The 15,825-nt window shown below is 41.3% G+C and overlaps 1 long non-coding RNA gene across 1 annotated transcript; it reads left to right on the top strand.

The window, feature by feature from the left end:
* The first annotated feature begins 241 nt into the window (after positions 1-241).
* Positions 242-4,928, top strand: LOC115032155 (uncharacterized). The gene is made up of 4 exons (XR_003837807.1): positions 242-329; positions 1,469-1,600; positions 3,106-3,250; positions 4,835-4,928. It is a non-coding gene; the product is annotated as an uncharacterized LOC115032155 (long non-coding RNA).
* Positions 4,929-15,825: the final 10,897 nt, after the last annotated feature.

The following is a 15,825-nucleotide window of genomic DNA, read 5'->3' as shown; positions in this document are numbered from 1 at the left end:
TCCACAAAAAGCTCAGCAGATGTGTGAATAAATATGCATGAATTGCAGTTTTCTCATGTTTATGGTTCCAAAAATCAAATGCACATAGCTTTTTAAACAAAGGTTTGCGACTATAGTCTGCTGTAAAAATAAGGTAGACATTTATCAGCTTACATCTCCTAAATACACAAGGTCAGGATTTGGCTTATTCTCATCTCCACCCTCACCCCACCCCCAACCCCTTTTTTTCTCTGCTAGAGAACTTCATAACCATCTACTTCGGAGGGCCCGTGACTACCATGAGTCTGCCCTTCTCCTCTGGAAATGCTAGCGTGAGCTCCATGCCAAAGGTAGAAAAACATGCAATCTACGAAATATAATGCTTTCCCTTTGGGTTGTGTTGCATTTCTGTGGTTGTTTGTCACATAAGTGGGGCATGTTGGTCCCACCTCAGTAACAAGCACACATTATCATCTGTATGTCCAAACACACTGCATGTGGACTCAATGTCACTTTTCTAGCCACTGGGGTTTGGTGATGTCAGCTTGTACTCTCCACTGTTTGGGCAACTGAGGAAGGGCAATCACATGTTTAAGTTCTTCCCAAGTGACAGAGTGAGTTCAAGCCTGGCCCAGGCAGCTATTGTCTAAGCTTGGTTTTTTGTTTTTGTTTTTTTGCTGATGAGAAATCTGATGTTGTTATTCTGCAGGGTTTGCTCTTGAAGGCAAGTTGATATGTTCTTAGATGTTAATACTGCCTGTTTGCTTTGCATGTCTGACATTTTGACTATAATATGGTATGGATAGAATGATTTGTTTCTGCTCATGTTGACTATGGTTATAAAAGACTCTCGTGTCTAGATGCCTTTTTCATTCTGTGCATTTGGGGACTTGTCTGCTATCTTCCCAATGAATAAATTCTGTTTCTTTTAGTATTTTAAAACCTCAGTTAAATTGTTGAATTTGTCTTTCATGTTGGTGACCTTTTTATCCATGTGGTTGATTTTCTCGTTGATTTTGTTGACTCTTTCTGGGATATAGCAGGCTTTCCTCTCCATGTCTTCTATTGATTTCCTCTGATTGTTTATGTTCTCTGAGGATGGAGATAATTTTTACCAGCAAATTGAAGTCTTCATCCTGTATGTTATCATTTCATTATCTTCAGTTTGAATTGAGGAATTATGACCCCATGGTGGAATAATGCTGCCTTTCCAGGTGTCTTGGGTTTCTATGCTGAAATGTTTACATCTCATTGGGTATTTATCTGATTTTATTTGAGGATCTTAACTATCAACCTACTCTTGGGAGTTCAGTCTTCAGTGCCACCCAGAGAGGGAACAACAAATTGCTGCAACAGCAATAGCATCCAATGTTGCAAGGCATAGAAATCCACTTAAAACTGATAAATACCCATGAATTTTCACTAACGATAATAAATCTAAGGTAGAAAAACTACTATAAAATGTGATATGAATTTTATAATTATTTAGGGCAAGTGTGGAGAGAGTCAATGAATGAAATAAAGGAAGGAGGCAAAGAAGGAGAAGTCATGGGGAAAAAGCTAAATAAATGAAAGGAAAATGAGACAAGTGAAGAAGATGCTGTCTGCTCAGCATTATATGGTGAGATGGAGCCTGTGCAATGGCAAAACCATAAACTAAAAGGAATGTTGAGAAAAAGGTAGTCCACGTGGATTTTGTTCACAGATGATGTGATTGTATAGATGAAAGTTCCTATAGACTTCTTATAGCTTACAGGATCAGTGAGAACTTAGCAAGGTCATAGAACAAAAGGTCAGGGTATAAAATGCATTGTCTCTTTAGTGTTTTATCAATGAGAATTGGATCAAAATGTTAAAAACTGTTTGGAATAGCATCCCCAAACATGGACAATTTAGAAAATATATCAAATCTGCTTAAGAGTTGCAGGGTGAACATTATAAAGCATTTCTGAAAGACATGAAAGAAGTCCTAACTAAATTGAGAGCAAAATCAAGTTTATGAGATAGAAGGGTCAATGTTCTGTAGATATCAGTTTTCCTCAAATTGACCTCTGGGTTCAGTGCATCCTTGTAGGCAGTTTGCTTTCTCTTTAGGCAGGAGATAACTGCCCTGGAGATGCCCAGCCTTCCATCCTATGAGCTGGGATGTAAGCTTTGAGCTCCTGGTCCAGAGTTTAAGTTACATGCACAATATGGCATTTCCACTTATTCTCTCCCATTCAATTTGGTATTTGGAAGCATTTTTATCTAGTTGGAATATTGTCATTGATACAAAAGGTGATGATCTTTTAAACTCAAATATTGTAAGATTTTTCTGGCTTCAGTAGAAACCACTGAAGACCCCCCAAAAGATGAGTGACCTGGTAGCAAGTGTCCATGTGAGCTGTTTCAGGTCATTTGGAGCTATGACCAAACTTTCATTTATTCTTCCTTTTTATAAAATGTATCCAAAAAAAAGGTGGATCATGGTCGCATCTGTGGTAACCCAGTGCTTCAGTTATAGCTCTTAGCAAGGGAGTTTATAATATTGGTTTTGTTCTCTGAGCTCTCACTTTCCAGATGGTTGCCCATGGCCCAGAGGAATCCCTGGGATACCTATTAGAAGTACAGAACTCAAATTTTATTTACCTCATCTGTATTTTAGGAAGATTCATGCAGGATTCTTACAGGTTTTTAAATCTTGGTTTTTCATATAATGTCCCCTGCTAGTCTGGCCTGGCAGACCCTGTTCTAGGAAGGAAATATTAGAAACAATGACAATGTCATGTGCTCACCTGAACGGCTTTCTTCTGGATCAGCACACATCAAATTATCAATAATTTTGACTCTACTTTCCCTTGACAAGATTGAGAAACAAAAAGGTTATTCTCACTGAACATATTCTAGAAGTTTTAGGAGCTTTGCATTTTGGAGATAATATCAAATACCAAATACAAGCTTACACACTTAAATATAAACTATATATGACTTGAGGAAGGCAGCACATAAAATTGAGATATAGAGAAGGAAAGTGATGTGAAGATATGCCTTTTGATTTAGTTAGGACCATTTAAGACTTTTCTCAAACTAGATTCGCTTATGCCCCTTCCCCTTATTCATGCCTTTGTTTCTTTATCCCTTTATTAGATGCCTACCATGTATAAGATGCTATTTCAGATATGACCTTGGAAGTGGAGATGGACATGGTCTTAGCTTTTGGGAAGGTTTACAGTCTAGAAGGATGGGCCTCAAAGCATGATGAACTATGATAGAGCCATGTCAGGCCCCAGAGGTAAGAAACTTTACTTTGTTAAGACCATGTTCATCAGGGGCTCAACTGAGCAAATGAGTCTTGGATTAAACATGGAAAGATGCATTGTGAAGGAGATGACAATTAAAAAAAAACTCATGTGTTGATAACATCCATTTATACAAAATAATGTGTGAGTGTGTGAGTATCTGTGTTGAGCTTTACAGACATAGAGAGAGGCATGAAAGAACAGCCACCAGAATGTTCGTGGTGCTACCTCAGGGTGGCTGAGATGCCAAGCATGGGGGATGAGTAGGTCTTTAAGGAAAACATGTGCACTACAAGAGACAAATCTACAAATCTCTCTCCATTCCTTAATGAATAATATATACCTTTGTAAATAAACCATTTCAAGAGTGTGACTTATTTCCTGATTCTCATGTCAACCTTATAAGTTTGGGAGTATATATATATGTACATGTATATATACATATATATATACATATATATATTCCCAAACACACACATATGTGTTTGTGTATATATACATATATATGCACACACACACACACACACATATATATATATATATATATATATATATATATACCCAAACATACATACATACATACATACATACATGTATATGTGAATGTATATGTGTATCTGCATTGGGAGCTGACTTTAACAATACCCTGTGGCAAATCAGCATATGGTATAAAATAATGTTTCTTTTTTTCCTGTAAGAATTTAACCTACAGTGCAGCACCCAGCAAAGCACAGTGGTTTATCATTATCCATGTTTTACAGTTGAAAGTCAGGATGTGAGGTTAAGTGGCTGGCATAAAAGATACAGAGTAAGTATGCAGAGACCTGGAGACTCAATATGCGTTCCCTCATGTTCCATTCCACCCGAGCTGATTTATTACCCTTAGGTCAGTCACCAACATCATCCAGTTCCCAGGCACAGGATGGGATTTGTCCAGGAGTAGTCGATTCAGTAAATCATTCCCCTTCACTTTTTTTTATATTTTATTTTATTTTATGTTCATTGGTGCGAGGGTGACAGATCCTCTGCAACTGAAGTTACAGACAGGTGTGAGCTGCCATGTGGGTGCTGGGCATCGAATCCTCGTCTTCTGGAAGAGTAGTCAGTGCTCTTAACCACCCGGCTACCTCTCCCGCCTCATCCCCTTCATTCATTTCTTCTCTGTGAATGTCACCATTTCCTGCAGACCTTTGGAATATGAACTGAGTTTTATTCTTCAGTCTCTAAATTGCTTTTCCCTTTCTCATTGGTTTCATAAGCTTGGTGAAGACTAGGAAAGTTTTACAGCGCCATATCCTCGGTAGTGCCATGCACCGTATCCTGCAAATACGGACAGCCTCACAAGAGGCGGCTGAGTGAGCAAATGGGTGGAAGAATGAATGAGTGGATGAGAAACTCGGCGTTATGTTTAACAGCATTGGACAGACAAAAATGAAAGCAGAAAATCAGCATTAAAGCCATAGATCTGAGACAGAACTCTGTTGCTTAGCTTAAAAGCAAGATCTTGAGATACAGATTTCCAGCAAACAGTACTGCAGAGCCCAATTTAGACCTCTTGTCTGGGTTTCTCTTTATAGATGGCACCTGGCAGACTCCACATTCGGAACTCCCATTTCTGCACCGAAGCAAAGCAGCCGGGGGAACAGACAGTGACTGTGAATGTGAGATCAGTATTGCGATCAGGCCCCAGCGCTCCGCTTCACCTCGTAGTCAGTCGATCGGTTCATGTTGGAACCAGCCCTTTGTGGGCAGCTGCTTTCCAGCTTCAGTTCTGCAAACTAGTGTTTTATTAAAGCGGCTGCCACCCGGTTAACATTTCTTGTCAATATTCTCGGCCATTAGCCAAAGTAGTTTGTGATGTGAGATGTATTTGGTGGCTCGTAGGATCTCATTGCCAGGTTTCGTATGACTCTGTTTTACTTCCTCCTTTGTTGGTTGACAACCGCCCCCCCCCCAACCTCTCCCCCATCCCACTGCAGTACCATCTCCACCTCTCTCTCTCTCTCCTCCCAGCTTTCTGTTTTCCACTTTTGCCTCCCATGTACAGCCTTCTCAGCCTTCTCTCGTCCAGCCTCCTCTGATAGGCTTGTTTGTGGTTTTCTGACCTACGCTCACTGCCGCATACAAATTAGAAGCTAGGACCCATACGTGAGAGGGGCTGGGCAGCATTTGTCTTTCTGAGCCTGCTTACCTAATTCAGAATGATTATTTCCTGATTCCTCCATTTTTCTTGCAAATTTCATATACTTTTTACAGCCAAATAATATTGTGCCCTGTGCCACAATCTCCTTATCAATTCCTTTGCTGGGGGATGTGCGGGCTGGTTCTGTGGAGAGGAGAAGGAGAAGCAGCCATGAGATAGCTGAGCAATAAAAACGTGGCCACGTGGGCTGCTCAATTGCAGCTAAAAGCAGCCCAGATGCAACATAGTAAGTAAGAATTCAAGGTTATCGTGAGGAGAGTAGATTCTAAAAGCATGGAGGGCAGACAGCTGCCCAGCTATTGTGCTACTCAAAGCGTATTGTAAAAATAAAGGCTGTGAGTGTGTCTTTCTTCTAGGAACTCAATAACCCAAGGTGGGGTAGAAACTCTGAGCTGGGATTTTTATAGTTTCCTACTACATCTTACTATTGTGAACGGAGCAGCAGAAACCATGGATACACATGTCTCTCTGGACTAAGATATAGAGCTCCTTGGGGGTGTGTGTCTAGGAGTAGTCTGGGTGGCTTATCTGGCACTTCTATTTTTACATTTTGAGAATCCTCTAATCTCCGTGTTCTTGCACCGTCAACGGCTGCACCACATTTCTTCTCAGCAAAGGTTAATACGAGTTCCTCTCTCCTCACATTGGCTTTTGTCCTGGCAGCCATTCTGACGGTGAGATAGAATCTCAGGGTAGTTTTAATTTGCATTTCTCTGGTGGTTAAGAATGGTAAACATATTTTTAAATGTTTACCGGCTAGTGTGTAGAAATTTCTTAGCTCTGGGATTTTGAGCCTTGTTCTGCTATAAATAGAAACCATTATATTTTGAACTGCTCAGAGATTGTTTTTGTTCAGATTTTATGTGTAATTATACTACTGGTTTTGCAGGCATAGAGGAACTGTGGGCAAGGAGACCCAAGGATAGATGACTGCTACTTAAAGCATTATACCTTAGAATATCTATTCAACAAATATACATTGAATCCCTCTACTGTGCTAAGCCCTAACATGGAGGATAGACAGAAGAGTTATTAAATTATAATAATTAGTGATAAGTCCTTTAGAAGTGGGCACAGGCCAAGAAAGGATGACAGTCTAAAGTCTAGAACTGGCAAAACTGAGAGAGATCAGTGTATACAGAGAGGGGAGTAGTTATACTATAGGAGCTCACAGCCTGAAGCACAATCAGGCATGGTCTGAGACCTGCTGGGGTTCGGCAGCATTGCTGAGGTCTGGCAGCACTGCGGATGTCCCTTTGGGAATTGATGGATGATTATCCTGGAGATGAGGTGACAGATGTGGTGAGAATTGTTGTCATCTTGAGGCCTTTTATTATGGAAAGGAAAGGGGAGTCAGGTACCAGGGGCCGTTATAGACTCCAAAATGTGTACTTATACACACTGGATAGCCTCAGTGTGATGATAAAGGAGGCAGTGATGTGTTAGAATAGCGGCTCACATCTGAACACAGCACACCAGGCCAAAGCAGTTCTACATGTTAAGAGGTTTATTGGGAGAGAGAGGGGCAAGGAAGGTGGTGGCAGAAAGAGAAGGGGAGAGAGAGAGAGAGAGAGAGAGAGAGAGAGAGAGAGAGAGAGAGAGAGAGAGAATTCCTCTTATATATATGGATGGTGACATGGTCACGGGTAAAGGTGGGAGGTGAGCACAATGGATTCTGGGAATATGGTGGCTGTTGTCTTTGCAACAAGTATGTAGGTCGCACTGTTGCCAATGTGATGTCACAGGTTTCTGAGGTCCTGATGCCAACAGACAGGATCTCTGGAGAGTATGAGAGTAAGATGGCATGAACCCTTTCTTCACGCAATGGCTCCCAGAGTCTCCCCCAACCTCTGTTTTGAGACAGGGTCTTGCTGTGTAGCCCAAGCCAGACTGGAACTCACTATGGAGTCCAGGCTGATCATAAACCACAGCAATCCTTCTGCCTGAGCCATTTGACCATGAAATACAGTCTCTTCTTCTCTTGCAGACATGGGAGTAAGGGTCCTTACCAAGCGCTCGAGTCCACTGGCATCCTGAACTCCATTGCCACAGCCGTGAGAAATGTTTATTGTTTAAACCTTCATTTTCATGGCAGTTTCAGCTAAGACTAAGGTAGAAATGAAATTGGTTGTCTTTTCTTTCTTTATTTGTGTTTTTAATAGGAAAAGAAGCAGAATGGAGAAGTTAAAGACAGGAGAGAGAGAGAATTCTGAAAAATTTTATCTATCCGTCCATCCATTCATTCGTGCACTGGGCGATAGAACCAGAAGTCTCCCACATTGTAGGCCAGTGCTCTGTCATGGCTATAGCGGCACCCACCCCCATTTTAATGTTAATGTAGGATCTTGCTATGTTAGCCAGGCTTGCTTTGAGCTCCTTCTGTAGTCTAGGCAAAACCTATAATCCCCAGGCTTTAGACTCTTGACTAGCTGCGTTTAGAGGCCTGAACCATGAGACATGGACATTCGTGTTAAGATGTAAATATAAACATTCAGAAGCAAAACACAGAGGAATTTTTTTTTTAGTTTTAAAATATTCATTTATTTAGTGCGTGGGTGCGTGTGCATGTGTTTGCAGCAGTGTGCACACGTGGAGGTCAGAAGATAACCTGCAGGCCTTAGCTCAATCTTCCCTGTATGGAGCACCTTTAAGAGCTCCAGCTGCGGGCTGGAGAGATGGCTCAGTGGGTAAGAGCACCCGACTGCTCTTCCAAAGGTCCAGAGTTCAAATCCCAGCAACCACATGGTGGCTCACAACCATCCGTAACGAGATCTGGCGCCCTCTTCTGGAGTGTCTGAAGACAGCTACAGTGTACTTACATATAATAAATAAATAAAAGAGCTCCAGCTGCATATGTAGCAGAGGATGGCCTTGTTGCACATCAGTGGGAGGAGAGGCCCTTGGCCCTGTGAAGGCTCAATGCCCCAGTGTAGGGGAATGCCAGGGCAGGGGAGCAGGAATGAGAGGGTTGGTGAGCAGTGGGTAGGGGTAGGGGATAGGAGGGTTTCAGAGGAGAAACCAGGAAAGGGGATAACATTTGAAATGTAAATAAAACATCTAATGAAAAAAAAAGAGCACTTTGAAATTTCTGCTCGATGATGTGAGCAGTGAGGCTGAGCTATGGGAAGACAGGAGAGGAAGGAAGAAGCAGCATGTTTGAATGACCTCATTATACCCCGCCACACAGTTGTTCAGAGATGACACAGAAGACACTCTTCTGAGGCAAGTCCAGGAACTAGCTCAACAGCTCAGTGAAGTAACAGGGCATATGTGAATTGGAAGGGATTGGTATCAGCTCAGGACCCCCACAAAGGAGATTTCTTTGCTCAACAAGGACAAAAGGGTAGGGATAAGAGGCAAAGACAGAGATAGAGGATGAGGGATAAGGCAAAGGGAGCAAGGGATAGGAGGAAGGGGTATTGGTCCCAAAGGAGGACAAAGATGGCCCGGTAAAGGGGGAAATCTCATGTTAGGATGAGATGTTTCATTGTGCATGCTATTTAGGTGAGCCAAAGAGGGCTGAACTTCAAGACTTTGATGGCTAGACCTTGGTAGTCAGCCTCAGGAGGAGGAAGTGGGAGCTTTAAGAAGGTCATCTAACAATCTGTAGCAAGGCAGAGGGAATGGGGTGAAGGGCCAGGCCTACCAGAGCCCTGCTGACCTTGCTGGAGCTGGACAGAGTCCAGCCCCAAATTAACTAGTGTGCCAGAAATGCATGTAAGTAGATAAAGACAAAGAAATGCAATAATTGTAACTGTTACTTAAACTATCCGTAGGAAGCTTCACTAATAAATATCAAATAGTTCATAGAATAGTCCCAAAGAAGTAGGTTAGACATGTAGGTGGCCCCAGTAGAGAACCTGGGAGGGGTGGAATGATCTGGAGTGTGCAATATCATCAACAAACATAAAAGAGATAGAAAATAAAAGGGTTTTTCTAGGGCTACTTTGACTATCAAGGGATTACAATGTTATAATTCTTTTTTTAAAAGCTTTGTGTACTATTTTTTATTGATTTATTTATTTTATGTATATGAGAACACTGTAGTTGTCTTCAGACACACCAGAAGAGGGCGTCAGATTACATTACAGATGGTTGTGAGCCACCATTTGATTGCTGAGAATTGAATTCAGGACCTTTGGAAGAGCAGCCAGTGCTCTTAACCACTGAGCCATCTTTCCAGCCCCAGTGTTATAATTCTTATGTAACATTTGGTGAAAGCTGCCTAGCTGTCTAATAACATATGCCTGTATATATGAATCTATTTGTATATACACATATGTAAATGCACACATCTCATGTGTATTAGATTCATGATTATTTATTGAACTTGGTTTAAGCACAGACTCAAAAGGGCTAGAAAGAACACAGAACTGACAGGACACCAGTGCCAGAGGGGATTGGATTCTTTGCATATGGAAGCTTGTCCGAACCTTCTGTTTATTCTTAGGTGTATTTGAAATTCTCTGTATTAAAAGGTTAAGCAAACAAGACCCAAACAGCAGCTCTTTATATAACTTCAGCCAACCTACCGATGCAACCTTGTGTCTCAGTGAGCACTAGACCACACGATGCACATAGGAACAAATGTGCATTGTCTTCTAGGGAGGAGGTCCAAAACTCTAATTAGATTCCTAGTGGTTTATTTTGCTAAAGTGTGTGGAAAGAACAGTTGGGGTAAGTAGCCTGTTAACTTCTAGCCAACCTTCCTTGAGGATTATTTCTTGCAACTGATGTTGATAATGAAAATTGGAAAAACACAAATTTTAAGCTCATAATCCCTTGGAAAGACCTTGAAACACAAAGGAGATTTGCCAACCCACAAGGGTTCTTGAAATTATTGCAGCAAAATAACCAGAGCTGGAGAATCGAAGACCTTTTGAGGAAACGGAGTTGGGGGGATTGAAGGTTGCAAGAGAAGCCATGAGAATTGTTGTAATATGCTGTAAATTTATTAAAACAACATAATTGGACAAAAACATTAAAGAAAGGACGTGAAAGGGACGTGCTAAGTGGGTAATAATGAGCCTCATACAATTAATTTCCATTTATTTTCTGCTCTGGAAAAACTTACTCAGCAGTCCCCTTTGAGCTCCTTTCAAATACATTTTGTTCTGAGGCTCACAAAAGGCTAAGAGGCTCACCCAACTCCATTGCCTCAGGCGGAACAGCTTGCCTCAGGCCCCGCCCACGACCCGCCCCTCCCCCATCCCCCTCCACCCGCTCTGCTCACCCTGCAGGTCTCAGGCCCAACCCTCCCTCCACTGTCTTCTCACCTGCTTGCCTCAGGCCCTGCTCCCAGTCTTCCCCTCCCCTGCTCCCACCGCCTCCAGCTCACCAGTGCACCCGCTCCAGTCTTGGCTCAAGTGCTGAAGATCTTTCAAATGTTGTCCCTGGAAGTTATTGACTCCCACCTCCAAGCCCATAATGTTCCAGAATCAAAGAGAAGGGAAGCATTTCTTCAAAAATATTTCTCTGCCCTCTGCAAGAAAGGCCTCTGGTCTGTGATTGCTTTTCCCAACGTCCAATAACACACGTGACTGAATTAGAAAATGGCTAGGGTCATGGCTCAATTGGTAGAACATTTGTGAGACATGAAGCCCTTGGTTTGGTCCTAGCACCACAAAACTGGGTACAGTGGCAAATGCATAGAAGTAATCTCAGCAATCAGGAGGGAAGGCAGGGGCCTCAAGAGTTCAACTCTTTGTTACATAGTAATTTGGTAGCCAAGCTCGGCTGCATGAGACCTTGTCTCAAAAAGAAAGCAAAAAACTAACACAAACAGGGAAGTGGTCAACTTCTCCCTCCCTCATTTTGTCTCCATTCCTTCAATGAGCAAATGGCTTTTAATTAATAAATAAAGATCTCAAGATACAGCAAGGTGGTATTGGTGATGATCAACAGTGATTGCTGTAGACACTGTCTTAAGTTCAGGTTAATTCATCATTGGAACAAATATCAGTCTTAGAAATGGGTAAAAGAGACAGACAGGCATCTTTCAAAGACATTGCAACATCAATTTTCTATGACCTTGACAATTTTAGAACTCGGTTGGTGCAGAAAAGTTGATGGAGAGATTGGTATAACTTTGGAAATTGGCAGTTCAGTTCCAATTCACAGGTTAGTAGCGGCAGCTTGATCCACGACACACAAACATTTCACTGCTAACACCAGCGGTCCAGTTCAGTAGAGGTGGGAGAGCAAAGATGACCCTGCAACAGTGGCACGACCTAGCACAGACAGCTAGGCCTCAGCCTCAGCTCAAGTAGGAAGGAGGGACCAGGAGGAATGACAGGAGAAGTTCTCCCTTGTGCCTCTCTCAGCAAGTGAAGATCAGCGAAGACACATGAGACCAACAAGCATTGCACAGCTAGCTCTCTCTATAAGCAAGCCTAGCTCAGTCTCCATCACTCATATCTGTGGAGTCCTTTTTATACCCTCCAAACATCACTCCATGGGTCTTGCCTCAACACAGTCATCTGTTTCAGCTGACATCACTCTGCCAATCAGCCCGAGACTGCAAAATGGGTAAGAAACCGCAGAACACTACCAGAAGTTTTTTGGTGTTTCTCTCTATGGAGTACTGACAAATGCAGCTCAACTATGCAATGTAAGCCAGACCAATACATGCATGTTGTTAGCAAAGAATCCCTTATCACATGGTCTTAGCCTTTCACCTATGTCCACTTCAAGAAAACACTCCTTAATGTGTTTTCCCTAGCAAAACACCATCCAATACAACGGACTTTCCAAAGAACCCTCTTCAGATTTGTCAAGACACTGAAAATACTTATTATGTAGAGAGTTAGTAAAGGTCTGTGTGCGCATGCGTGTATGCATGAGTGCATGAGTGCGTGTATGCATGCGAGGGTGTGTGTGTGTGTGTGTCTATATTGATAATCTGAAAAGATGTGGTCCACTGCCGTTTTGGACATTAACCAATTTTGCTCCTCTCCCAGTAATTGCATCCTAACATTTATTTACTAAATTATCTGTTAATGCCTAGCTTCTCAAATGCTCTTTGGACCACTTTAAACATCTTACTATTATATCATTAATTAATCAGCTAAATTAAACTCTTGATACATGTTCTTTTTATTATTATTATTGGATATTTTCTTTATTTACATTTCAAATGTTATCCCCTTTCCCGGTATCCCTCCCTCCCGGAAACACCCTATCACATCCTCCCTTCCCCTGCTTCTATGAGGGTGTTCCTACACCCACCCACCCACCCACTCCCACCTCCCTGCCCTCAGTTCCCCTACACTGGGTCATCTATTGAGCCTTCATAGGAGCAAGGACCTCTCCTCCCATGCCTGATAAAGCCATCCTCTCCTACATATGCAGCTGGAGCCATGTGTACTCCTTTGTTGATGGCTTAGTCCCTGGGAACTCTGGGGGTTCTGGTTGGTTGATATTGTGATTCTTCCTGTCCTCAGGTAGTACTATGTCCAATTTTCTGAGGAACCACCAAACTGATTTCCAGAGGGATTGTACCAGCTTGCATCCCCACCAGCAATGGAGGAGTGTTCCTCTTTCTCCACATCTGCTGTCACCTGAGGTTCTGATTTTAGTCATTCTCACTGGTGTGAGGTAGAATCTCAGGGTTGTTTTGATTTTCATTTCCCTGATGACTAAGAATGTTGAACATTTCTTTAGGTGCTTTTTGGCCATTCGGTATTCCTCAGTTGAGGTTCTCTAGACTCTAACTTCTTGAGTTTTTTGTTTGTTTGTTTGTTTTTGGTTTTTGTTTTGTATATATTGGATATTAGCCCTCTAGCAGGTATAGGATTGGTAAAGATCTTTCCCCAATCTGTTGGTTGCCTTTTTGACTTACTGACCATATCCTTTGCCTTAGAGAAGCTTTGCAATTTTATGAAGTCCCATTTGTCGATTCTTCATCTTACCGCACAAGTGGTGTTCTATTCAGGAAAATTTCCCCTGTGCCCATGTTTGAGGCTCTTCCCCACTTTCTCCTCTATAAGTTTTAGTGTATCTGGTTTTATATGGAGGTCCTTGATCCACTTGGACTTGAGCTTTGTACAAGGAGATAAGAATGGATCAATCCACATTCTTCTACATGCTGACCTCCAGTTGAACCTGCACCATTTGTTAAAAATGCTGTCTTTTTTCCACCGGATGGGTTTAGCTCATCTGTGACCATATGTGTGTGGGTTAAGTTCTGGGTTTTCAATTCTATTCCATTGATCTTCCTGTCTGTCCTTGTACCAGTACCATGCAGTTTTTATCACTATTGCTCTGTAGTACATACAGCTTGAGGTCAGGGATGGTGATTCCACCAGAGGTTCTATTATTGTTGAAAATAGTTTTCCCTGGGTTTTTTTATTATTCGAAATGAATTTCCAAATTGCTCTTTCTAACTCTAAGAAGAATTGAGTTGTAATTTTGATGGGAATTGCATTGAATCTGTAGATTGCTTTTAGCAAGATGGTCATTTTTTACTATATTAATTCTGCCAATCCATGAGCATGGAAGATCTTTTCATCTTCTGAGATCTTTGATTTCTTTCTTCAGAGACTTGAAGTTCTTGTCATACAGATCTTTCACTTGCTTGGTTAGAGTCACACTAAAGAACGTAATTATTATTTGTGGCTATTGTGAAGGGTGCCATTTCCCTAATTTCTTTCTCAGCCTGTTTATCCTTTGAGTAGAGGAAGGCCACTGATTTGTTTGAGTTAATTTTATATCCTGCCACTTTGCTGAAGTTGTTTATCAGCTTTAAGAGTTTTCTGGTGGAATTTTTGGGGTCACTTAAGTATACGATCATATCATCTGCAATTTGTGATATTTTGACTTCTTCCTTTCCAATTTATATCCCTTTGATCTCCTTTTGTTGTCTGATTGCTATAGCTAGGACTTCAAGTACTATATTGAATAGATAGGGAGCAAGTGGGCAGCCTTGTTTAGTCCCTAATTTTAGTGGGATTTTCTCAAATTTCTCTTCATTCAGTTTGATGTTGGCTATTGGTTTGCTGTATATTACTTTTACTATATTTAGGTATGGACCTTGAATTCCTTTTTTTTTTTTTTTTTTTTTTTTTTGGTTTTTCGAGACAGGGTTTCTCTGTGTAGCCCTGGCTGTCCTGGCACTCACTTTGTAGACCAGGCTGGCCTCGAACTCAGAAATCCGCCTGCCTCTGCCTCCCGAGTGCTGGGATTAAAGGCGTGCGCCACCACGCCCGGCGGACCTTGAATTCCTAATCTTTTCAAGACTTTTAACATGACAGGATGCTGAATTTTGTCAAGTGCCTTTTCAGCATCTAATGAAATGATCATGTGGATTTTTTTCTTTGCATTTGTTTATGTAGTGGATTACATTGCTGGATTTCCGTATATTGAACCATCCCTGCATCACTGGAATAAAGCCTACTTGATCGTGGTGAATAATCATTTTTGAAGTGTTCTTAGATTCGGTTGGCAAGAATTTCATTGAGTATTTTTGCATCAATGTTCATAAGGGAGATTGGTCTGAAGTTCTCTTTCTTCATTTGGCCTTTGTGTGGTTTAGGTGTGAGTGTAATTGTGGCTTTATAGAATGGATTGGGTAGTATACCTTTTGTTTTTATTTTGTTAAATAGTTTAAAGGGTATTGGTCTTCTTTAAAGGCCTGATAGAATTCTCCTCTAAACCCATCTGGTCCTGGGCTTCTTTTTTGGTTTGGAGACTATTAATGACTGCTTCTATTTCTTTCAGGGTCATGGGACAGTTTAAATAGTATATCTGATCCTGTTTTAACTTTGGCACCTTGCATGTGTCTAGAAAACTGTCTATTTCACCAGATTTTCCAATTTAGTTGAGTATAAACTTTTGTAGTAGGCTCTGATAATTTTTTGAATTTCCACAGTTTCTGTTGTTACCTCTCCCTTTTCACTTCTGATTTTATTAATTTGGATACTGTCTCTGGTTAGTCTGGCTAAGGGTTTATCTATCTTGTAGATTTTCTCAAAGAATCAGCTCTTGGTTTTGTTGATTCTTTGCATACTTCTTTTTGTTTCTATTTGGTTGATTTCAGCCCTGAGTTTGATTTTCTCCAGCTGCCTACTCCTTTTGGGTATATTTGCTTCTTTTTGTTCTAGAGCTTTCAGGTGTGCTGTTAAACTACTATTGTAAGTTCTGCAGTTTCTTTTTGGAGGCACTTAGAGCTATGAGTTTTCCTTTTACCACTGCTTTCATTGTGTCCCATAAGTTTTGGTATGCTGTGTCTTCATTTTCATTAAATTCTAAAAAGTCTCTAATTTCTTTCTTTATTTCTTCCTTGACCAAGTTATCATTGAGTAGACCTTTGTTCAGTTTCCACGTGTATGTGTGTTTTCCATTGTTTTTGTTGGAAATTAAGACCAG

This window comes from Mus caroli, unplaced genomic scaffold (assembly GCF_978045245.1).
Source record: "Mus caroli unplaced genomic scaffold, Mus_caroli_1 scaffold_9, whole genome shotgun sequence".
Taxonomy (NCBI): Eukaryota; Metazoa; Chordata; class Mammalia; order Rodentia; family Muridae; genus Mus; species Mus caroli.
Note: the sequence above shows the minus strand (reverse complement) of the source record. Positions and strands in the feature narration are given on the sequence as shown.